The following is a 25,346-nucleotide window of genomic DNA, read 5'->3' as shown; positions in this document are numbered from 1 at the left end:
GAAGACTTACCACACGGCCATGGTACCATCACAGAAACCCTATTTTTAAAGTCATAGCTCTAAAATAATAGAGAATTGTTATACTATTCATAATAAATAATATAAATGCAGCGTCGCCTTGGTAGTTTTTGTTGTGCCTGCTCTCGATGCATTAGCCGTTCGTGCACTTTAGAATGACATAGGAGAAAATGTGTCAGAGAACAGAGAAAAATCAAAGAGTAAAACCGTTACAGAGCACGACAAAACTCGGGTTTCACCCTTCACAAGCTTTGGAACAAATTATCAGTATTTCTTTTTTGAGGTTGATTCAGGTGATTTCTTTTATATGAGCATCCTTAATTCCTTTATCTCTTAACGTCCACTTTTCCATCATTAACATTGGCAATCTTTGTTATTGGTCTCCAGAGCTTACTGTGTAAAGATGATGGCCCAGTGGATGCTGGTAGATGATTGTTATCTCTGATGAGCCTTTGTGGTTGACAATAAACCAATCAGTCCCCTTTCTCTTGTTGAATCAAATCATTAGCCATTCTACTTTAAAAGATTTCAGATTTGTATTACCCTGCAAGCATTCCTGCATTCCTCATTACTTTAACTTAACCAAGAAAAAAAAAATTGATGGTAAACATTGTCACTAGCAGCCCTTGTGTATTGTTAGTAACAGGTACAAGACAAAAACAACAAGAAAACAAAAAACAAACAAACAAACAAAACTAAAACAGTAGCCTCATGTGGGGACTACAAACCAGACCAAGTAGATTTAATAGGTTATGTTAATGTTTGGATATGTTTATGAGAGAAGTAAACAGAGGTTTTTTTTGGAGGTTGTAACAAGGACTTTCTTTTTCTGGTCTTGTCAGTACAATATAACCAGTGGAAGGAAGACGCTTCCAGTGACATCCAGGTCAGCTCCTTCTGTAGTCAAAGGACACAATCTAAACAGGCTGTGTGTGTTTATCAGCACATCTGGAAGCCAGTGGTCTAATTGGTAGTTTACTTTAGTTCCCAAATCCCGCTTCAGAGGCCAGCTGCCTCCAAGTCGATAGGGGAAATTCATCATTAGAGGGTTTCCAGTTTCCTCTCCATCAGAGGTTGTTTCTCGGACATGGGATCAGCTTTATCTGAAACTATTTAATAAGTTGAGTGATTCTAGGAAGCAGTTTTGTTTGAGAGAACAGACAGGCAAGGACTCATGGAGCTGGCACTTTTCCCACATCGATGCCAATTATTCTGAAATATAATCTGACGATTCCACACATAATCTATCAGTGATGCCCCATTTACACTCACAGCATGGACTCCAGCTCTCGAGAATGCTGCATAATAGCTTCTTAGTCTTTTTTCCTCCTTTCCGAGACAGCTTTTCTCTGAATAGCCCATTTCCCTACTCCTCCTTAGCACCATCTATTTGCAGTCCTCTGATCAAGTCATGATGTTTGGCTCAGCGCAGTTATGGAGTTGCTTATTTAGCATAGAACAGACTATACTAATTTTTGTCTGTCTCTCCCAGAATGCTTAGGTGTTGCTGATTTCTAAAAACAACAACAAAACCAAAACCTTTTTTTCACACTTCCCACAGGGGCTGGGACATCTCCACCCCATGCTTTATCCTATTTACCACACCGCAGCGGCACTGGTAGCTGTCTGCTTAGCTTTTTATCTTAGATCCTGAGCAGTTTGCGGGGATATTCATGGCCAGGGCCTCAGTCTGGACCAAAGACCTTAGTGCACTGCAGGAATGCAAAGCTCTTGTTAAAAGCATGCAAGGTCATGTTAAAAGTAGGAAGAGTCAAGGCAGGCCAGGTTTCTGGAAGGAACAACAGGAATTAAAACAACAACAACAACAACAACAACAACAAAAACCCAGGCACAACTGAGGGCCCAGCACTCTGGTTGCAAGGCTAGTCAAAGTACTGATTAAATAATACAAGGGACAAGAACCAGAAAGTGCCCAGAAATAAGAAAACCTTGAGCTCCGAAATCAGGCAAAGGGGGAAACTGTAGCAAGATTAGATGCTGAGACAAAAATGATGCCCATTTAGGGCCGCATTCTTAGTTTCTGTGTCTGTGTCTGTGTCTCAGAGCGTTCAACTTAAAAGATGTGCCCAACCCATAGTTTCATTGGGGGGTGTGACCTGATATGAAAGAGATGTGCCAAAATTGTGTGTAGGCGGTAACAAAGCAACCCCCCAGTCCTTACTGGTTTCTTGCTAACAACATGGCCAGGAAAATGGGGCTATAGATGAAGTTAATGCCGCTCTGTATACTGAATGGAAGTAGAAGGTGCTTGCCTGTGCGCCGTAAGTGAATTAATTGCGAACATGTTTGCAATTCTGAATGAACTTTGGAGGACCCCTCAGTTTATGTGGTGACTTGTGAAAGGGTGTAACCACCACCTGCTTCCTCTTTTGAGAACTGGAATGGCCACTGGTAAGTACCAGGCTAGAAGAGCACCAGGCTTTAGGGGCCAGCCAGCGACGTTAATGATTTCAGACTACCATAAAAAATTTTTTAAAAAAGGAAATGAATAAGGTCACCTGTGTAAAAGGTGATCTGCTTTGTGTTATGGGCACATTTTGTTCCCATCTCCGTCTTCTCTCTCCATCATTTTCTCCCTGGCCTTTTTGAGTGATGTATTGAGGAGAAGCCCTGTGTCTGATATATTCAGCTGCCTGTCAGGAGTAATTAAAACCAGTTGTGTTATTGCTTTCCTTAGCTCCAGCTGACTCTTTGATGCTTTGGTGTCCATGCCAAAAAAAAAAAAAAAAAAAGTACCTCTTATAATCATCACAGGCCAGGGTTTCTGCAGAGGTCACTCCAGGCTAATTAAGCAAATATGTGGGGAAAAAAAAAACGGTTTCAAATTATCTCAATTAGTGAGTGTTTATATACAGATACTTAGGTTGGAGGTTGATGACTTTTGAAATAATAACTAATTTGCAGAGATGGTAATTCGATGTCAGAGATGTCTATGTTTCGTGCTGTCATGACTTGATCTTTGGCTCCACAAAAGGCATTATACTTAGGTAAAAAAATATGTAAAGAGATCATGGCTTCAGGGGGAGAAACACCAATACATAAATAACAATGACTTAGAACAGAAAACATTGAACAAATAGTATGTACGAAGACTTAATACAGAGAAAAGGTGGACTCACTCCATCTTTAGGACTTTAACTGGCCCACAAAGGCTCATTCAGCACATTTTAAGTGCCTACAATATGCAGCCAATGCTCTAAAATCTCAGGCTGATATAAGGCCATTGGCTCCGTGGAGCTTAAGTTCCAGATGACACTGAGAGGCAAGGAATACGCTGACACATATCATTTCAATGCTAGCATATGGTGATTTTTTTTGGCAGGGGGAGAAACAATGTAGAACAAAGGAGGGTTGGGTACAGTGGGGGAAGGACTGTAATTTTGAATAGTGATCAGAATTGGTTTCACTGAAGGACAGTTGAGGCTCTACAGCTATCTGAGGAAAGGCAACGGCCACTGCAAATGTCCTCAGTCTTGAGAAACAGCAAGAGGGTGAGTGAGGTTGCAGCCGAGTGCACAAAGGAGAAGGTGTAATAAGACACCCGATTCCAGGATGCATTTATGTAACATAAGGTCTTGGTCACCGAAATGACTTTTAATCTGAGTGAGAACAGGATGTGCTACAGTTCTGAGGCAGAGACTGAGGTGAGGTGACTTCTGTTTTAAAAGCACCCTCTGGCTGTTGTGGTGTGTGAAAAGATGACTTGGTCGAGATGCAAGGGAGGAAAGGAGTTGAATTAGAGGTTAGCAAAACTGTTTACTTGTGATCCATATGTTTTGTTGCTCTTTGTAAATAGACCGTGATTGGAACATTATGGCCATTTCATTAGAGTAACAGAGAGGTGTCCCAGTGATTGCATGGTCTAAAAATGAGAAAATATCTATGAATTTTAATCTACCATGGTATTAGAATACTGCAGCAATTCTGGAAAAGGGTGATAGTGACAATGAAGGCACTAGTAAGTATTCAGAGTATGGATATATAAAAAAAAACAATAGCATTTATTGACTGACTGGTATCGGGAGAGTACAGAGAAGTCAGTGAAATGGAAATATATAGTCTGAAATAGAAGGGGGATGTAGTTCCTGTCATTGATGTAGGGCAAGTCGGTAATGAAACACTTTTCATGTTCAGAGCCCAGGGATTAGAAAATCTTAAACTTGAAAATGTCAGTTTTGAGATGCCACCAAGTAAAAATGTTGAGGCCCAGTGACCATAAAAGTTTAAATTCTAAGAGGGCTGAGATGAAAGATTAGAATCACAAGTGCAGATCTAGTTTTTCTTTTAAAAATTTATTTATTTTAATTCATTCACATTACATTTTGATTTTTTCTTCTACCCTATTCCCCACCCCTAGACCTCTGGTGGGGATTGTTGGGGGGTGGAGAGAGGGCTCCTCCCCCACCATCTGACCTCAGCCTATCAGGTCTCATCAGGATAGCCTGCTTCCCTTCCTCTGTGTGCCCAGAAGGCCACTCACCAAGTGGCAGTGATTAAATCACAGGGCACTAGAGTTCCTGTCAGAGGCAGTCCCCGCTCACCCCCTCCCCCACATGGAGCATGAGCTGTCTATTGGCTACATCTGAACAGGGGGGTCTAGGTTCTCTGCTTGCAATGTCCTTGGTTGGTGCATCAGTTTGTGTGTGTCCCTGGACCCAGATCTGCTAGATGGTCTCCTTGTGCAGCTCCTGACCCCTCTGATTCCTTCCATACCCCATCTCTTCCAGGCAACTCTCTAGTTTTTAAGATTGTGATTTTGGATGAAGTTACCACAGAAATAAGTGAAAACAGAGATGGGGACAAAGGAGAAGCCTTAAAGATAAAGGATGTGCCCTGGGATTCTTGACTGTTGAGTTAAGAAGAAATGCCAATGTCAGTCGAGGAGACTGAGGTGAGGTCAGTAGAGTAAAGCAAGGGTGGGGGTGCAACCAGCTACTTTCAAATCACTGGGACAAAGCTGACAGAAACAGCTTTGGCGTGTGGCTTCTGAAGGCCTCATCTACTATGGTGAGGAAGGTGAAGCATATGGTGGCAGGAATAGGTGAGGGAGGATTCTCACATCATGTTGGACCAGGAAACATAGGAGGCAGCTGGAACTGGGGTCTGGACTAGGATCCTCAAAGGCTTGGTCCTAGTGAACGCCTTCCTCCAGTTAGGCCACAGCTCACAGGCATAGCTGGGTGAAAGGATAAATGATTAGCAGATGGATGCAAGAGTGACTTAAAAGTCAAAGTCTAATATGCAGCTTAGTGTTGGGAGGTAAACAAAGATGGCACAAACACTAGTGTAGTCATAAGGCTACCATGTAATTCAAATGCTAATTTCTGTACCCAACCCCCTGACATGCCAATAAAGCAGCTTATAGCCAATTGCTGAGCAGGGGAGAGTATAGTGCCGGAGCCAGAGTTAGAGGAGGAAGTGGGGGATTCAGTCACAGACAGGTCCAGGAAACATCAGGAAAGAGGAGCTGGAGCAAGAAAGCTGCAAAGTGCAAGTATTGCTGGGATGCACCCTGGAAGGAAACCAAAGTATCTTAGAGGGTTAACATTAAAGTAATAGCTGCTCAGTTATTATGCTGTGAAGCATATTATTAAATACATATAAAAGAGTCTCAGTTATTTGTGTGATAGCTGGGTTCAGAGAGAAACAACACAGTTTTATAAAAATAACGTCAACACACTAGATCTTAGGACACTGAGTCTTTCCACCTTAAGCTTTTGTTTCTCTCTGACCTAGGCTTTGCATCTGTTTCTTCCCCATGGTGACACTCATGTAACAAAGGTCCACACCGCAGAAAACTTGGTCAACCTCAGTGGCCTAGATTTCTCATCAACAGGGAATGACTAATAGAGCAATTAACTTTCCAAACTCTCATGAACTGGTCACAATCATCCTGGCACAGGTTAAGATTCCACAATTTATTCAATCAACCAGAGCTGAGAATTAGGCCACACCGTATAAACGCTCATCCATTGTTCATCCTTTTCCAGCTATGGCTATAGATAAGGTCCAAGGTTAGTGCAGGAGAATGTGTGAGGGTTCCCCAAAAGTATCTTCCATATCAAGTGTCTCTAGGGTCTTCAGTGAGATTCAACAACAACAATAATAATAAGATAGAAATTTTAATTCATATAAAGTACAGTTGAAATCAAATTCAGCCATCTCTTAAGCTGAAGTTTTTGTTTTTGCTTTTTTAAACATTTCTTGGGAAGGCAGCTCATGCCTGCACATGGAGCCTTGGCAGGAGAAAGTATACAGTTGTCCTGTACCATAAGGGATGTGTACGTATATGAAAAGTGTCAAGGTTTTTGTAAGAAGAAAAGGGTGCCATGCAAGATGTCTAGTCTTCACCTCGCTCTAGAAATATTTGTCAAGAAGGAAAAGGGCATGTCATGTCTATCACATATTGTGTCTACCACATGTTCGCTGATAGTACCTGTTGTTAATTTAAATGACAAGAGCCAGGGCCCTTAAACAGTGAGATGTGTAATGGCACATTGTATCTCACTCATTGAGCTTTTCTGAGCATTCAGCTGCATTCAGGGATCATTTCTCACTTAGTAAAAAGTGTTTGTGTCAGTTCTTTGAAGGTTTCATATGTGTTTTTATCTGATCATCTGCCCTTCCTCCACAACTCCTCCTAGATGTACCGTGGTACCACTGTACCTTGGTACACTGACCAATATTGTCTCTCTCTCTCTTTCTCTCTCCCTCCTTGTAGCAAGTCATCAATTTCTGTGACCCTTATACTCCTGGGTATAACACCATCTACTGGAGCATGGTCCACCTACCAGGGGCTATATACACCCTTATAGAAAATGGATCCTCCCTCTCTCAACAGCCATCAACTCCCTGTAGGTTCAAAGTCAGGCCTGGGGCTTCATGCTCACCTCCCTCCTCCATATGCCTCCCTCCTCTGCAGTAGGATTTCGTTTGGTTGGAGCTAGCAAGGTTCTTGTACATGCTGTTGTAATTGCTCTGAGCTTCTAATATCAGCTGCCCTGCTGTTGTCATACATTTCACAGTGGTCATCCACTGCCTGTCTCTCACAATCTTTCAGGTGCGGAACACAATGTCACATGGTATTTTGATGGGGGCATTGACATGATGGGAGAGGTAGATACGTTTAGCTTTCCTGCTACAGTATTAACTTACCCATAGAAAACCAACTGAAGCCAGGTGGTGACTCACGCCTTTTAATCCCAACATTCGGGGAGGCAGAGGCAGGCAGATCACTGTGAGTTCTAGGCCGCTCTGGTCCACAAAAGTGAGTCCAGGACAAGTAAGGCTACACAGAGAAACCTTGTCTTGAAAAAACAGGGAAAAAAAAAAAGGAAAAAGAAAACCAACCGTTTGGTTCCTTCCTTGGCTCTGAGGTGAGAGAAGAAGTACTTTTCTCTGATATTTCCTCACATTTGGCTTTTTTCTTTCAAATGCTTGGATTGAAAGTAGTGAGAATTCAGGAAGCAGTAATTATGCACATCTATCACTCACTATTTCCACAATCTTAGTACACAGAAGCTTATATCTTACAAATATAGAAGGCAAACTTAACACAATAACCTTAAGTCATGTGAGTGGTTAAAGGAACCATCACAGACTGGATACCAGGGCTACTAGATATTAAAGTCTGTGACCTTTTGATAAATGCTGGAGGTGACGCTCATGTTTCCTGAATATGAAGAGCTTGTTTGCAGTAACTATGTGTGTAAGTGTGTTCCAAGACATAATAGATTTTGTATTTGATTCCATATGAGGAAAACTCCTAAGTCGGTTGGCTTCATAAACGAGTTAGAAATGTTTCTCTTAGATTAGAAATATGTAGATTTCTTCCTCTAATCCCAGCCACATCCTTGAACTACTCACATATGTAAGAATATCCTGATTCTTCTTTGGAGGAATGACCTCTGAAGAAGGCTAGGTCTGCAGCTGGATGCTGATGACATCCCACTGCGGCAAACTTTCGGTTTGGAGAGCTAGACTTCATGGAAAGGTAAAGCCAGGGTGCCTGGTTCTCAGGTGCTCCACAGGAGGCCAAAAGCGAACAAACCCCTGCTACACAAGAGGGCCAGCGTGAAGCCCTGCTGAGCCTTGGCTGTTAAAGCTTGGACTTGCTCTTGGTTTGGCTCTCTGTTTGCCTTGCTGAGGTTTACCTCCTTTCTTTACTAATATGCTCCAGGAAGCTCTTTCTCAAAAATCTCTACTAAAGAAGTGCTTAAGTATTTATTACATTTGTAAAGCTATCATCATTTACACTGTCTTTTTGAAATCTATGAAATTCCCTCACTTTGTAAATGAAATATATATTAGAAAAAAAAAAACTTGGGATATTGACTTCAGAGCCAAAGTTCACATTGGAAAGACATTTTAAATTCAAATTTTATGGTTCCATACATGTATATAATGAAGTTTAGTTGTCTTTACCCCATCGTTCTCTCTAGCCCTTTCCCACTGACATGTTTTCTCAACATGTCCCCTTGTACTTTGATGTCTTTTTGCTTCTTGGTGTGTTACCTATCACCACTCAGATTTCTAATGTTCTATACTAATAACAACAATAAAATATTTATTGATATATGCAAAGCACTTGTATAAATCTTCTAAACGCACTAACTTCCTAAGACCTCACAGTATTTTGCTGAGGCAGGTACCAGGTACCATTTTTATTTCCATATTATAAGACAGCAAACTTTAGTATAAAGGATATGGAAAACTCACCTGTGAGTACACAGCCAGAGCTGAACCTGACCATTGTGACTTTCTCAGCTCTCTTAAAAACTATTAAAGATTTTAACATAATATAAGTTAAATTTTAATATATTTTGATCATATTATTTTCCTTCCCTAACTCCTCTCAGACTCTTCCTATCTCCCTACCTAATTTCATGCTCTCTCCCCTTCCCTCCTCTAAGAACACACACAAGGGGAAAAAAAAAACACAAAAAGAGAATCAAAACGAACAAACAAATAAAACAGCTGAATAAGACAAAAATACCAAAACAAAAGATACTTTGCATGCGACCAAAAGAGAAAAGTAATGATCAATATCACCCGTCTACAGATCCTGCAAACTACTACAGTGAGATGCTTGTAAGACATATTGGTACAATAAAGGATTAAATGTGGTGATTGTAACCAACTGCTTTCTGATTGGATTTAAGGTTCACCCCATGAATTGGAACCCATACCCAACATACTAAAGTAGCCAAGAGCCTAAGACTCCATAGGTAATGTTCCTAGTGAAAAGCTTACTACTTTTAGTCTGCTAAGGAAGCCTAATAATAAAATGACTCCCTATACCATCTCTCTATGCCTATAGATCAGCCCCTTGATCAGCCCTCATTAGAGAAATTTCTACTTGGAGTAGATGAGATTTAACACAGGGACCCACAGTGTGCAGAGGATGAGCTACTTTGAGGGCATGCAGGCCTAGATGGGAATTGTTATCAAACCCCTCTCCTCAAGGCTCAGAGATATGTGTGGGAAAGTTTAGTGTGTGCAAACATGTTTTTGTTTTGATCCCAAATGTGGGATGTGAAACAGACTTGGGTGAGGGTATGCAGTGTTTGTCCCCTAGAAACAGACCTGTGTGAAGACATGTGATATTTATCCAGTAGAAGAGGAACTGCCTCTTGTGGGAGCATGCTCTTTGCCAACTGATTAACATCCTATTATGGGCTCTCAGAGTGGAGATATATATATCTATATCTCCAAACAAGAAGCTTGGCTTTTTAGTTTTGGTATTGCTTCCCATCATTTGGCTGTGTATTACTCCACTTTGAGACATTCCTAGAGAGAAATACTCCAGAGAACTTTTCAAGGCTCCGGGTTCTGGCTGCTGCTCCAGATTCTGGCTGCTGTGGTTACAGTCACCTTTACTGAATTGCTGGTTTACTGTTTAACGGGTCTGCTGGAATCCTAACTACAAGAAGTGGAATTGCTCCAAGGAACTGAGTCTAAAAAGGTCTATTTCTCCTGTTCACAGTAACCTCTTTTCTCTCCTATCTAGGGTAGGTGGGTTGGAAGGGAGGTGTAAGCATTAAAGAACCCCAAATAAAGTAGGTTTAAGAAAGTTCAAAGCCTGCAGAAGAGGAGATGGAAAGATTATAAGAGCCAGAGGTGGTAGAAGATTCCAAGGAAACTCTCTGGTCTCTTAATACCTAATGTAAAAGTGCTCTACCAAAGACTTCATGGAAAAAATTACCTCTATGCCCAGTAGCTCTTAAAGTGTGATGCTGTCTCTGGATCTTGCCTCATATTCCCATTTACTGGCCTAGACAGCTCTTCTCATATCTATAATGAAACCCAATAATATGGGTACATAATGAGCACATCAGGCAAGATAAATTGTGACAAATAGGCTCTTTTCTAGGCCCTGTAATTTTCATCCTGGGAAAAGAGTCTCAGTTTTGTAATGCAGAACCTAAGTCCCTTTTCCTCCTGTGTTCCAGGAGCGAGCTCTTCTGGTACCCAGCATGGGCAGAAATGTCAAGCCGTAGTGGAAGGAACCCTTCGTGTACCTGGAGGGAGAGATGATCTAGTGGTGGTGGGAATGTCAGCATACTTTCCCTGATTCATCACAGGATGCCTGGGAGAGATGACAAGTCCAGACAGCTGTTCTCAGAAATGCAGAACTTCTCTGGCTCATCTTGGTATAAGGTCAGGTCCTTTATTCCTCACGGTAGGGATTACATTTCGGTGGTTGCTAATCCAAGGACAGAGTGAAGACAGAGATCAGTGAGGCACTCCAACCCTTTCTGGAATGCCTGTGGAGCTTGCAGCCTCCAGGGTTGGCTGCAGAAGAAATAGATTAAGGAGCCAGGATCCCAAGATGTCTAACACAAGACACTAGACTCTTGGCTGAGAAGAGATGAGCATTCTTAGCATAGGCTCCGGCATGCAGCTAACGGTGCTGTGCTTAAAGCACTCTCTCCCTTTTCAGTTGCTACAACATGATGATCAGAAAGAAAGGTGAGACCAGATGGCTAAGGACACAGTAAAATACCTAACCATTCAACTTTCCTTTTGGAATTTAGGATTGGCTGTTTGTCTATTTAGCTTAGAATTGGGTACTTGGGTAGATTCATTTTATTTTGTTTATACATCTTAATTAAAATATAATTACATCAATTTTCCCCTTCCACTTCATTCCTTCTACCCCTCCCTTCAACCCCCTTCCAAAACTGATGGCCTTCATGTCCCTTTGTTGGGGAGGCCCAATGGATAGCGGAAGGATAGCGGACTACCAAGAAGAGACTTGATACCCTAGCACCATATTCAGGGGGAAGAGGTCCCCCTTGGTCACAGTCATAGGGAAGGGGGATTGGGGTGAAAGTGGGAGAGAGAAATTGGAGGATGCATGGGATGGGATAGAAAATGAGATGTAATATGAATTATTTTATTTTTCAGTAAAAATGTGTTTTAAAAAAACAAAAACAAAAAAAAACCCCCAAAACTGATGACCTTTTTTCTTTGATTAATAGTATATTAATGTATATGTATATATGTATATATAAGTATGCATGAATACATAAATATAACCTACTGAGTCCATCTTTGTTGTTTATGTGTATATGGTTTCTGGTATGACTACGTTGTAAACAGCATTTTCTAGAAATGGCACTACAAACAGGGCAGAATAAAACAAATAAACTTCATATACTCAGGTTCTCCTGCTTTCAATATTGCTTCCATGTTTCAGCCTACCTTCTTGTTTCTTGGAAGTCATTATCTTGTGAACTATTTCTTCTTCTAGTAAGGAACTTATTTGAAGCAGCTGTATTCATCTGGGTATGGTGGCACAAACCTGAGATACCAGCATGGTAGGGGGCAGAGTCAGGAGGAGAGTAGCAAATTCAAGACCAGCCTGTTTTGCATAGTGAGCTCCATGCTTTCCAGAGTTGATGATTTGTTAATTCGGACAATAAAGATCATGATCCCTCCATCAGAGAAGCACATGAGAAGGCAAGTTCTGATAACAAGAAGGGTGTGATTTGTTGGCTCAAAGGCTCCTTCAATGCACTAACCTTAACAGTATTCATCTGCTCGCTCATATATAACCAATGTTGTGTTTTGTACTGGGAACATAAGGGACAAGACAGATTTAAGGAATGTCAAATCTGGTGAATTTAGACATGAAATGAATATATGATCAAGTAAATACATAATTCATTGTGATAATGCCATGAAACAAAAATGCAAGGAGGTGGGAATGGTATGGCAATGCCTTTTTTGTATGTATACACTAAGGAAGATCTTCCTTCTTGGTTTTTAAGTCTTAGACCTTCCACTCAAGCTGGGCCTATGAAGACTACAATGACATTTTCTGTATATGATCTCTAGAAAAACCAAGGGATAAAGGTGAATTTACAAGAGGTGGAGATTTTTTCCTACCTGTACATCCTCCTCTATAATACAAAAGCCAGATATGTATCATTCCTATTTTTACTCACAATATTAATAAACAATGGCTACTCTGCACTAGGTACTCAAAAATGTTGGTTGAATGAATTGGCAAAAGCTATCATGCTGTGGTTTCAGGAGGGACTGGAGATATAAGCCAGAGGTAGAGAACTTGGCCAGCATCCATAAGCCATGTTCAATCCCCAGTTGTCTTCTCCCATCTTATTTTTCTGTTCTCTTTTAATTGTTCAGGTCAAAGTGGAAAGTTAATAGACTAATTAAATTAGTAGGAGATGGACTCAGTTTGTAAATCCCAAACTAGAACATGACCTACAAAACATGCAAATAACTTATGGACAACGCCGCGTATAAGCATCTTTTAACAACAACAACAACAACAACACCCAGTTATCAGAAAAAAGATGATGTCATATGGAGGCCCGAGAACAGGAAGATCACTAGAACTCTGCCTCTCTGCTTCTTATTCTGCTTCAGTAGTATGTCTAGGTTTTACTCTCTCCCCTTCAGCAGTCTTCAATAAACTTTTAGTCACGTGATTGAAGAATTCTTGGGATCTGAGATGCAGCATGAGGAAGATGGATGGATTGGTTAATTTAAATATGAATATCATTATGTGGTATATGTATATAAGGTTTTCATGTATACTTGAACATACATGACCTAGACCTTGAATATATACAACCTGTTAACCGAATATTTAGCAAAAAGAAAGCAAGAGAACAGAAGCTTTGCAACATCAGACAGGTGTCAAGTAAGGTAAAGTAGGCTGAGGGGTAGGGTACAGGAAGTCCCTGAGGGGTAGGGTACAGGAAGTCCCTGAAGGGGTTGGGGTACCGGAAGTCCCTGAGGAGTAGGATACAGGAAGTCCCTGAAGGGGTAGGGTACAGGAAGTCCCTGAAGGGGTAGGGTACAGGAAATCCCTGAGGGGTAGGGGTACAGGAAGTCCCTTAAGGGTAGGGTACAGGAAGTCCCTTAAGGGTAGGGTACAGGAAGTTCCCAGAGTCTTGGGCAGATGGTATCGAACAAAATCTGTTGCCATTTTCTGTCCTTCATAAGAAGCTTTTTTTTTTTTTTTTTTTTTAAAGGATGAAAGCCTATGCCAGTCTCCCGGAAGACACCACCAATGATGTGATTAACTTTCTACCCTGAAGGCAACAGAACACCCCTGGGGCCTCAGGAACAAGGGATGCTGTGGAAATGAGCACTGTCTGGGCGGGGCGCTAGAGCAGTGGTGCCCTCTTCAGTCTCAACATGGTTGCCTCAGTTAACTGCAGTGGGCAACGTTCTCCCTGTTCCCCCCCCCCCCGTACCCCTCACCTCAGCCTCTGCTTCCTGACACCCTGAGATCACTTGCATTACAAGTACATCCTTCTCACCCTCCCTCCCTTCTGCTTGCATCTGCACAAACGCAGCCTAAGTTCTACTCCTTTCCACAGCTCTCCGCCATGTCTTAACTTTTACTGGGGGCAGCATTTGTGTGTGTGTCTGTGGGAAGGCGTATGAGAGAGCTTGACACATGTGTCCTGTGTGTGAGGGTGTCTCTAACTTTAGAAAAATTCTGTGCAGCTACACTCTCCCTGTGTTCTCTGCGAGTGGCCAGGCATATTCCGGCCTCTAGGTTTATGCATTGGGTCCTCTTCCTCCCCCCGGTATATACATAAATGCCTCCTCATTTTCTTTGGATCTGAAATACAACTACTTGACAAAGAGACCTTCCTTGGCTCTTTCCTTTTCCTTCTTTCCTTCTGTTTCCCTCCTAGATCTTTATGAGTGCCTGACATTGTATCTACGACTGCCATGGTTAGTTGTGGTTTTACCTCTGCTCTAAAGTGTGTGTTTTCGATGACATTTGCCTGCATCATGTTCTTGTCACTTCCTTGATATTCAACAGAGTGCTTAGTAAATATTAACTGAGTGAGTGAGTGTAATGCAACTTTCAAGGTAGAAAAAAAAAATCCAACAAACCTATAGAAAGTGTGAAACCAAAACTTGTGGTTCTAGCACTCAGGCTGAGGGTTTCTTTTTCATTTGCTTCCCTTTTATTTCCAAGATGTTGGGCCTCACAGTTGATTTCTTATACTCTTGTAAGAGGACCCAGACCTTAGTAGGCCCCCAGACTTTAGCAAAACTGACTCCATGATGGAAGTGCCACCCAGGCTGTAAACCTCAGCACCGAAGACAGCACCTCCTGCCAAGAATGAAAACGAAAGCCTAATCCATCAAAGTCCATAGTTCTGGTCTCTAAAAGTACTAACCTTACCTTTCGGCTTCTGGGCTACGCTGGAATCCTTAGCACTCAGTGTAGCCGCCCGCATAATAAAAATCTTCTATTGGCTTAAGGCCATGTCCGAGCAGTCTTCTCTGGTGAACACCCTACAACACTCTTCTTAGCTCTTAAGCTCAACTGGTGTTCTGCATTTTCACATTTATTCCCAATCCCCAGTTGCCTCCTGCTTTTCTAACTCTGGGAAAGCCTTACTATCAGCACATCTAGTGATCTGCTTATGACGGACCTCGCGTAAAGCTATCCTGGGTTAGAGGAGACGCTTTGAAAAGGACTGGCCTGTCTGTTGCAGTAGATTGTTCTAGTCCCCACCCCCGCCATGAGATGGGGAACGTTTATGAACAAAAGGTGGTACTTGGAGGAAGAATGTGCTCTCTTTCAATTTGATTACATAGATTTTCTTCCTGTTTCCACAGTGGTCCCACACTTTGAGTCCAGGAATATGATTCTGGTCCAGGATTTGCTTATTGAGGTTTGCCGGTGTTCAAGAACAGTTACCAGATACGGGGGAACGGGGGCTTTCTGGATTCCAGTGGTTGTTGCTAACCTTTTTTCATGGATCTTGAAGGGTTTCTACTGTCTTTCTTTAAAAAAAAAGCCTTCAAGTTCAGACATGAAAATGAGACCTAACAGAAATCTCAGTCAGCAAAGCGCTGATTATAAAAGCACAAGGACTGGCGTTTCATCCCCAAACCCACATGCGTAGAAGCTGAGCCGGTGACACAGCCTTGCAATCCCAGCTTTGGGAAGACGGAGGCAAATCCTTGGGGCTTGCCCAGGCTAGTCTACTTGGAAGTTCCAGGCCAATGAGTGACTCTGCCTTAAGAAAAATAAATACAAACTTATTTGGTGCTTGAGGTTGGTGCTTTCAAACTCATAAGGACACACACACTAACACTCACAGTACATGCACACACACACTACACTACACACACACACTCTCTCTCTCCTCCTCTTCTTCTTCTTCTTTTCTCTCTCTCTCTCTCTCTCTCTCTCTCTCTCTCTCTCTCTCTCTCTCTCTCTCTCTCTCTAATTTTGGAGATTTCCAAACAGAAGTTCTGTTGTACTTTGAAGAATAACATAAAAATTAAAGCTTAAGAAGGAGCTTTTGTTATCCATCCCTAAACTTTCACAAACATTGGAGGCCAGGACCTTTTAGACGGTCAGGAGAGATCTATTTACTTTGCAGGGAAAATCACTTCCATTTTACTAGCCAGTTCCAGGGCTCCCTGATGACCTGGAGGGCTCCTGCTTCTCCAGGGGCAGAGCCGAGTCATTCTTGGCAAGGGCAGGGGCCGGAAAGACTGATAGTTTTATTTCACAACATTTTCTGCCTAGTTTTTAAATCAAAGAAGACAAATGGTTCTGATCCACTCAGTAATACATTTGAGTCTGAATTACTTCATTGTCCAAAACTGACCAGAGAGGTTAAAACCATATCAAAGCAAAAAAAAAAAAAAAAAAAAAAAAAAAAAAAAGAAAGAAAAGAAACAAAACCTGAAACCAACTTAGCACAAACAACTTTCCCCAATCTCAGCAAATATATTTGATTCCAGAGAAAGCAGTGCTCCCATTCTCACCATCACCAAGAATAGGGCAATAATTTCATTGCTTACATATTGTACTCGTTGTGGCTTAGTGTGGGTGAATGGCAGGGGTGGGCAGTCTTTCGTATATTTTCAGCTCACCATGCTAGCTTTTGCTCTATTATTATTACTAGGTTGTCTTCACCTCTAATAAGCAAGCAGTCTTCATTTCTCCTTGCCTCACAACATGTAGCACTGAGACTTCCTCTGGCAGCTGGTCTTGGACCTCCTAGTCCTCAGCTATCTTCTCTCTCCCTGGGACGTATTCCTTCCAGGCACTCTACTGCTGAAATGCAGGGTCATTTCCCACCCATCTTTCCCTCTCCTAGTAAGTAGAAGCATCCCCTCCATCTTTACTGAGTTCTAATACCATCCCTGGATTTCCCGTGCACAAACTCCAATTCCAAACATTGCAAGTCTTGTAGCTTCTTTGGCTCAGCTACATCTTCGCCATGGCTCCTCTGTCAGCTACTGCCCATCAAACACCAGCGAATTCAGTGGTCCCTTTTCTGTTTACCATTTATTCCTGCATCAAATACATCCTTTGTTGCTGTTTCATAGCCTCCAAGCCCTCCTAGTGCCAATGTGGTCTACTTGTTGAGTGATCCTGTCACTCAATGCTGGTTCATTACAAAGTGAGTGTTGCACCAACCCCACACTTCCATATGTCCTTATGATATTATTATAATTTCATTCCCTTCGACAGTAGGCAAAATGAAACACATGCTGTGAAATTGGCTGTGCTTAATGCTGGTTCCCAAGACAGACTTTAAAAGAAAATGAATGAGGCACTTGTAGAGTCCTTTCCACCAATGGGTCTTTCTTCAAGTGGTGCTTCCTTACTCTACTGGTTGGTCAGTTTACAGAAATTGGGAGCTTCTGTATCTTGTTAGTATGTCTTTAGACCTCATTTGTGATCAATGTTAAAGAGGGACTGTAAAAAAAAAAAACAGTAGAGTTTGAAGTTTGTGGGAAATTGAGGACACAAATAAGCAAATAAGGGAACAGATGGATATGGGTTTTGATATTGTTGTCTGTTATTTCTGAGGAACCACTATAGGTCAGACAGTAATTATTTTACACATGTTCTGCCATTCATATTTATTTATTTATTTATTATTTACTGTGTGTGTTTATATGGATGTATGCCACATCGTGGTCAGAGGAAAAACATATAGAACTTTTTCTACTAAGTTGGAGGTATTAACATCTGGTTGTCAGGCTTGACAGCAAGCCCCTTTTCAAGCTGAGCTATCTTGCTATCCCATTTTCTGTTAATTAAATATGGAAATGGATTTTAACTTGGACTTATTGCTAATTCAAACCTTCCAGTTTGTTTCCATGAATGCTATTTTTTTTTTTTTTTTTTGTATTTGATATCTAGGGCATGAATTTACAAAACTTGAAAATATGAACTTCAAATTGTTCCTTTTAAATAGATGCAAGAAACATCTTACTATCATAAAATAGAAAAGGTCAACTTTTGTTGACAATATAAGAGTGATAAGGTACTTTTCGTGGGGCCGACTGGAAAACCTGATGAACTCTAGATGAAGTGTTCACTGCAGTGGATCTGAACATCAAGGGTGCTTGTGCACAACAGACATGCTCAGTCCCTTGATTATGCTGTTGGTTTCACATGCATACACACACACACACACACACACATACCCTATACACACAATATGTTCATCCTCACACTCAGCACACACATACATACATCCCCCATACACATGCACAATACATTTATACTCACACTCAGCACACACGTACACGTACACACCCTATACACATGCACACATATATTCATACGCACACTCCTCACACATACACGTTATATACACATGCATACATACATTCATACTCACACTCAGCACACACACACACACACACCCTGTATACATGTGCACATATTCATACTCACACTCAGCACACACACACACACACCCTGTATACATGTGCACATATTCATACTCACACTCAGCACACACACACACACACTATACACATGCACACATATATTCATACTCACACTCAGCACACACACACACACACACACACACACACACACACACACGCACACCCTTGTGTGCGCACAGCCCTTCAGACATGACCTTTAATGGTAAACCAGGGTTCACTTATGGAGAGCCTATAACACAGAGCATCTGGTGAACATTTGACGGAGGGGAACATCCTTCAAGAAAGCGTTCCTTGGAATTCAGGAAGAATCGAAGAAAATATCATTAAAATGAGAAGTCAGAAAACCAGAGAGACGGTTGATGGTGTATTCTTTGTTAAAATTTGCAACCTAGAGGTTTCCATCCACATGCAGACCTCTGAGCTAAAACACACTTCATGCTGCAACCTGGAAAACACAGATCTATTTGCCCTTTAATCCTAGCCCACTGCAGATCAAGTTACGTCTTTGAAAATGCTTTTTTTCCCCTTTCTGGCCAAGTAAATGAATTGAAATTGATGTACTTAATTGTTTTCTAAATTGCAATTTTTCCCCCACAGATGTTTTCTATCAGAGTTGGGCCCAATGGGCTCTGTCAGTCACACGGGGAGATGAAGTCATGTGGTAATAAAAGAGAAGGGGCTAAGGGAGGAAGGGAAATGCCATACAGTATATACTGTCCAATCAAAAACCGTGCCACATAAACGCTGATCTGGAATCTCTCTTTCCCAGGGGGCTGCTCACAACAAACAATGCACACGTCTTCTGCACAGCAAAGATTAGATGTCTCCACTTTCTCCATCATTAATTCAGGCCAAAAGCAATAGTTTCCATCCTTTGTCTGTCTTGGGTGAAGTCACCTTCCTGGAATTGTGATGCAAAGTAACAAGGTCCCAAGGTTGAAAGTTGAAATGTGGAAGGTAATGACACGAGGACCAAAGGAGGAGGGTTAGGGTGGCATTAGCTGAGCCCTAGCTTTATGCAGAGAAAGATGAGAACCCGCAGTCATGCCACGGGTGAGCCTGAGCAACAGTTGCTAATGATGAAAGTAGCAGAAATAAAGGTGATCTTGTGGGAGTAAAATTATCGGTCAAGTCTGAAACTCTGGCTTAAATGTAAGACGTGTAAGGCAAGAAGGAAAGGCTGCCTCATAGCTATGGATGGCAGACCGAATCCAAGAGAGATGGGAAGACAAGGAAAGAGCTACTGCTTACCCTCAGATAAACCCAAGAGACAAAGGAACACTGCCCTCTCCAACCCCTGCCAGGCCAATTGTGGAAAACCAGTTAAGGACAGGCTGCAGGAAAGGCAGTGACCTGGAAAGAGCCGTGAGAACTCTGAAGTTCAGTCATCTCCGTCCACATTGCTCTTTAACCCACACCTGAGCGCATAACCGGTCTGTTTTTCAGGTGCTCTGTACAGAACCCAACTACTTGGAAAACAAATGAGAGGCTTCTCTCAGCCTGGACTGTCAAAAAGAAGCCTTATATCAGAAGAAAGGCTCTCTCCCTTTGTCTAAGGTCACTCAACAAGAGTTCCAGACCATTAGAGAACAAATCTAATAAATCACTCATTTTCATTTTTCCACTTGCTTAAGTCAGCTGTGACACATTGGAATAAACAGACTCCAGTGATGCCTCCAAGTTCTGCAGTTGCAATGGACCCATAATCAGTCAATCATTCCCTTGAAATATGAGTATTATTGCCCAAGGATTATAAACATTTCACGAAAGACTCATTTTCTTTGTAGTGATCTTTGGAGTGACAAGATTCAAGTTGCCTGGGAGAGTGTCAGTCATGTAGAATACGGAGGCTTTGGGCAGGGCAGTCATGTTGTGCTGAAGACTAGATGCAGCTTTGTCTGGGGTTTCAAATGTAACTTAAGCATTTTATCTCTTAGCAGTCTTCTCCAGATAGCCATCTGCCTTTTTTCCTTCTCACAGTCATTACCACCACCATCACTTCCTCTTCTTCCCTTTGTCTTCTAAGGGCTCCTCTTTTTTCTTCTTGGTCTATGTTTTTCATCCTTTGCTGCTTGCCCTCCTCTAGATCTTTCCTTTCTTTCCCTCTTTACTTTTAAACGCTCCATCTTCATTTCCTCTAGTGTTCCACTCCTCATATTTTTGAGGTCATACTTTGCATTAAGGTTCAGTGATGCATTTTCTCATTTCATCTTTGTAGCTGACCTAGATAATGTTTTTTTAGGTGATAAGTTGAAGTGCTATAGAAAATAGTACACCCAATATTATGGCTGCTATATAGATTCTGGGTCTTTCTGGCTCCAAATTCATGCTTTAAGTCAAAGTCTCTCTAGGAAAGGATGATAATTATGGGTAAGGCCATGAAAACCAAAACAGAGTTACAATTAAACTTAACTTTGTGATTTGAGAGACTAAATCAAAATTTGCCTGTGAAAATTTGAAGTTAACTGGCATAGGATAGCCATAACATTCAGTAATCAAGTAAGTTAAACAGAACAAAATAAGATTTAATAGAAGTCTGGTCTGTAAGGAAGAAATAAGATAGGGGTGCGATGCTCTAAAGTCTTTGTAATAAATCATTGTTTATTAGACATTTATTTGACATCATGGAGACTGTACAAGGATGAAGAAGTGTGCTGTTGCAGAGGGGTCTGCATGCCTTGCAAAATGCATATTTGTGTTAGTTAGACTCAGCCATCATATAAAAAGATAAAATTACACTAGCTTTGTGCTTTACTAAAAAAGAGAAAGCTAGAGACAGATTGTTCCAGCATTGCACCAATGACTTCATGGCATCACCAAGGCCCCCCCTTCTTCCTTTCTGCTCCACCATTTTCAGCACATTGGCCTTTGCACCTTAGACATGTATCTTAGTATGATGGAGGCCAGAGGCAGCTTACACCATTGCACACTCATCAAGTCACTTTTGGAGACAGAGGGAAAATTTATGCGCTATTCTTTATATATATATATATATAGAGAGAAAGAAAACAGTTTCTAGAAATTCCTACTGCTTGCTCCCCAGTGGACTTTCTCTTGGCATAGTTCATTAACCAAGGCTGTGTCAGAGGCATGGCCCTTAGGACAGTCACCTCTGATCACTGGCAAAGGAAAAGTGTCCACGTGGGTCTGTGCTTTGCTGTGGACACTCCATTCTACAAACATAGCTGGACTTTATTTTGAGTGGAAGTGCAGAAGCAGGACAACTTTGCACCCTGGTGGACACATGAATAGCACCATATCTCCAGCACCACCAAGAAGACACAGACTGATAAACAATGTATTCCTGGAAGTCAACAGAGCATGTTCCTATAGGCTACCAAAGCCAACAGAGTACCCACCATCCTACAGATCTCAGTATAGATGGTTGTAAGCCACCATGTGGTTGCTGGGATTGAACTCAAGACCTCTGGAAAAGCAGACAGTGCTCTTAACCACTGAGCCATCTCTCCAGCCCCTAGTTCAAACATTCTTGAATGTCTTGTCTAGGACTCTTTATTGTTAGAATTGTTTAAATGATGGACAGTTTTCTTATGATGAAGACATCTTCTTATGAGGCAAGAGTTTATCACTGGGAAGGTTCAAGCACATGAATATGCTCAAAGCCACTGGCCACTGCTTGATTCATTTATATACAGTTATAGCTTGTCTTGTCAGTTATAGCTAGAACTAATCCCAAGTTTTTTTAGCTCCAAAGATAGTATTCATAGCACCTAGGCTGCCTTACCTCTCCAATGTGTGTTCGAACTGCTGCACTGAAGTAGAGCATTGAAGTCATGGCAAAGTTATACATTTTCAAGGAATAGTTAATAGGAATGGACAATCAAGACTGCAATACAGTTGAGGATGGAAGGACATGTATAGCAAGTATATATGAGAAGATGGATGTCAGTTATATGTTGAACGGAAGGAGAAGTTTGCAGAGCCATGAGTAGGCCTGTTTTGGCTTGGCCTCTGTATTAGCTAGGGTTCACTGGAGTAACAGAATTTATAGAACAGTTATTTCTCCTCTCTCTCTCTCTCTCTCTCTCTCTCTCTCTCTCTCTCTCTCATACACACACACACACACACACACACACACACACACACACACACACACACACGAGACTTCTTAGAATGACATAATGACTTACAGGTTGTGGTCCAGCTAACCCAACAATGGCTAGATATGAACAGAAAGCCTGAGAATCCAGAAGCTGCTCAGTCAGTCAATGAGGCTGGATGTCTCAACTGCTCAGCTGGTCTTCATTAGAATCTGGAATCCCAAGAAGGATGCTGCAAAGCAAGGGAAGGAATGGGATTGCTGTCAAGGCAATTCTAAGTAGGCAAAGAGCAAAAGCTTTCTTCTTCCATGTTCTCATATATGCTTCTAGCAGGTGTGACCCAGATTGAAGGTGTGTCTTCCCTCCTCAGGACCTGGATTAAAGACATGTCTTTTCCCAGCTCAAAAGATCTGGGTTAAAGGTGTGTCTTTCTACCTCTAGAATCTCTAGAAGCTCTAGAAGTGGATCTTCCTATTTCAAATTAAGAAAAAAAATCACTTACAGGTGTGCCCTCCCATCTTGGAGTTTAGTTCATTCCAGATGTAGTCAAGTTGACAACCAAGATAAGCACCACAGCTTCTCAGAAACTGAGTAATTAAGTTTTCCCATCTTAAAGGGGAGTGGATTGATGGATGCTACTGTCTTGGAATTCAAGGCTTATCCCTAGCTTGTTCATATGGGCCATGGCAACACTCTAGGCTCCTTAGCAGAGCATATGGCTCTTCATTGACATGGACAAAGGACTTTTGATATCCAGGGTTCCTCAGTGGGATACAGAGAGTGGGGAGACACACTGTCATTAGGCTTTTGCATAATGAGGGATGAGCCCTCTGAGAGACTCCTCAGCTTTCTGTATGACTGACTGGATATGACAGTGGTTCTTCTATCTAAAGACACTCCCAGGGCTTAGCTCCAGGTGAAGTAGCATGTCTGTCATTTGGCAGAATTTACATCCAGAACTTTGTTTCTGTGTTTGGGTGCTGTGTTTGATGGTGATTTCACACTGCTGGCATAGCAGCTCAGTTACCCATATCATGGAATGAGCATGCTGAAGGTTGTCCACATATAAGTCTTCCCAAAGTCATGTGTAAGCATGATAGCTCTGCATCCGTCTGAATGTAACTGAGGGCAACTGTGCTTTCATAGACTCCGGGAGACCTATAGCTTTATCGATTGGTGGTGGGGATCGAACCAATGGCTTGTGTATGTTAACTATACACTTTATCCCTATTTCTAACGTAAGGCATTTTAAGGTAATACACCTCACTCAAATCTTTCCTCATACACATGTGGAAATTAAAGGCCACAGAGACCCCATGACTTAACCAAGCTAGGAAGGAAATCATGCTGTAGCATATGCCATCTGGCCTCCCATCTACGCTCTTTCCAATACACCTGCCTGGCTTGGATCGGTAATGGTCTCTGTGAATGTGAAAAGTAATTATCACTGGGACAAGCTACTTAGAACTGGAGCAGCTGGCTTTTCAGGACCAGTCTGACTTGGCACTTTGAACTTTGAAACTGAGGCCTCCTGGAGTCGAATCACAGAAGGCCCCATCCATAGCCTAAACTGGCCTTGGGGAAGCAATTGTCCCATCAGGGTGAGAGTGAGGACTTCCTCCCCAAGCGTTTACCCAATACCATGAAGACAACTAGGAGAGGCCACTTAATAGCCAATGTCATCACACTTAACTGCCGAGAACTCATTCCTTTAATTCAGAACCAGTCCTGTTCTGGGGAGAGGTTCAGTTCAGGGAAGTAATTTTGTGGAAAACTGACCAGCATTCTAAGCTTGAATCATTTCCTTCTTTCTTCGCCTCAGTTCTCTAAGTTTTACTTTACTGTTTAAACTAAAAACTACTCTTCAAAAGTAACACAAATTCTTTAAAATGTCCAATGGATGAAAAAAAATTATAGTGACTAAAAGGGGAAAAAAAAAAGAAGATATCCATTTGAAGCTTGATCCTTGGCCTTCCAAGGAAACCACCCCACGTAGGTTTCTGCTGTGCGATACGGTGCTTATGTAATTACATATACTATTTAGACACTCATTTTACATACCACTGCATATGATTTTGCTACATTGTACCTTTGCTCTTAAGTTACCAACTACTTTCCACTTTGACAACCAAGAATAGTCACTCAGCTTCCTAGCACCAGAGTGGACTGATACTACTGTCCTGGACCTCACTGCTTCTTCCCCTCTGTCTCTGGGCTAGCTTGTTCCTATGGGCCACGAGAACACGCTTAGGCTCTTTACTTACTGTCCCTTGAAGACTGTTGCCTATCAGTACATATGCTTTACATATAAGAGATTTATGAAATGAACTCTGCTTCATCTTTCTGATGCCTGCCATGTGGTCAAATCCCAAAAGATGAGTTTGACCTAGATCACAAACATTTCCCCAGTGAGGTCTGCTGCTTCAGGGAAAAAAATTTAGGGGTCCCCTCTCCCTTTTGAGTTTCCTGGGTGATCATTGCATAATGAAGCCATTGTCAAAGCCTGACTCACAGATGACCTCTCCAGCCCAGCGCCACAAACAGGCTAACAGGGTCCTGAGAAAGCACACTGACCTTTCTTCTTGGCAGTCGGATGAGGAATTGACTACAACGCTATGCTGAGACTTCTCCAGTGGTTTTCCTGGCAGGCCAAGCAAGCTTCAGGCTATTCAGTGGAATGAATGTCTCTGTTCCGTCGCTTCAGGAGAAGCCAGGAGGCTATACTTCCAAGCCAAGGGAAACACTTGGCGCTAGCCAGCTTGTTGGAGTTCAGGAGCAGAGTCACGTACACGCTTGACTCGCTAGAGGTTGTCAGCCTTCCGAATGCTATGTATGACCCTTTAATACAGCGCCTCATAGTGTGGTGACCCCCAACCATAAAATTATTTTTGTTGCTACTTCGAAACTGTACTTTTGCTACCGTTATGAATCGTGATGTCTGTGCTCTTCGATAGTCTTAGGTGACCTCAGTGAAAGGGTCATTTGATCTCCCCACCCCCACCACCAAAGGGGTCAGGACCTAGGGCTTGAGAA

The 25,346-nt window shown here is 42.0% G+C and overlaps 1 long non-coding RNA gene across 1 annotated transcript in view; it reads right to left on the bottom strand.

Moving 5' to 3' along the window:
• The window catches only part of LOC127190615 (uncharacterized), an 81,495-nt gene extending 58,935 nt beyond the window's left edge, over positions 1-22,560 (bottom strand). Inside the window, exon 1 of the long non-coding RNA XR_007830790.1 lies at positions 22,404-22,560. This is a non-coding gene — a long non-coding RNA (uncharacterized LOC127190615). The remainder of the gene's footprint in view (positions 1-22,403) is intronic.
• Positions 22,561-25,346: the final 2,786 nt, after the last annotated feature.

This window comes from Acomys russatus, chromosome 6, assembly GCF_903995435.1.
Source record: "Acomys russatus chromosome 6, mAcoRus1.1, whole genome shotgun sequence".
Classification (NCBI taxonomy): domain Eukaryota; kingdom Metazoa; phylum Chordata; class Mammalia; order Rodentia; family Muridae; genus Acomys; species Acomys russatus.
This window is presented reverse-complemented; position numbering and strand designations above follow the sequence as displayed.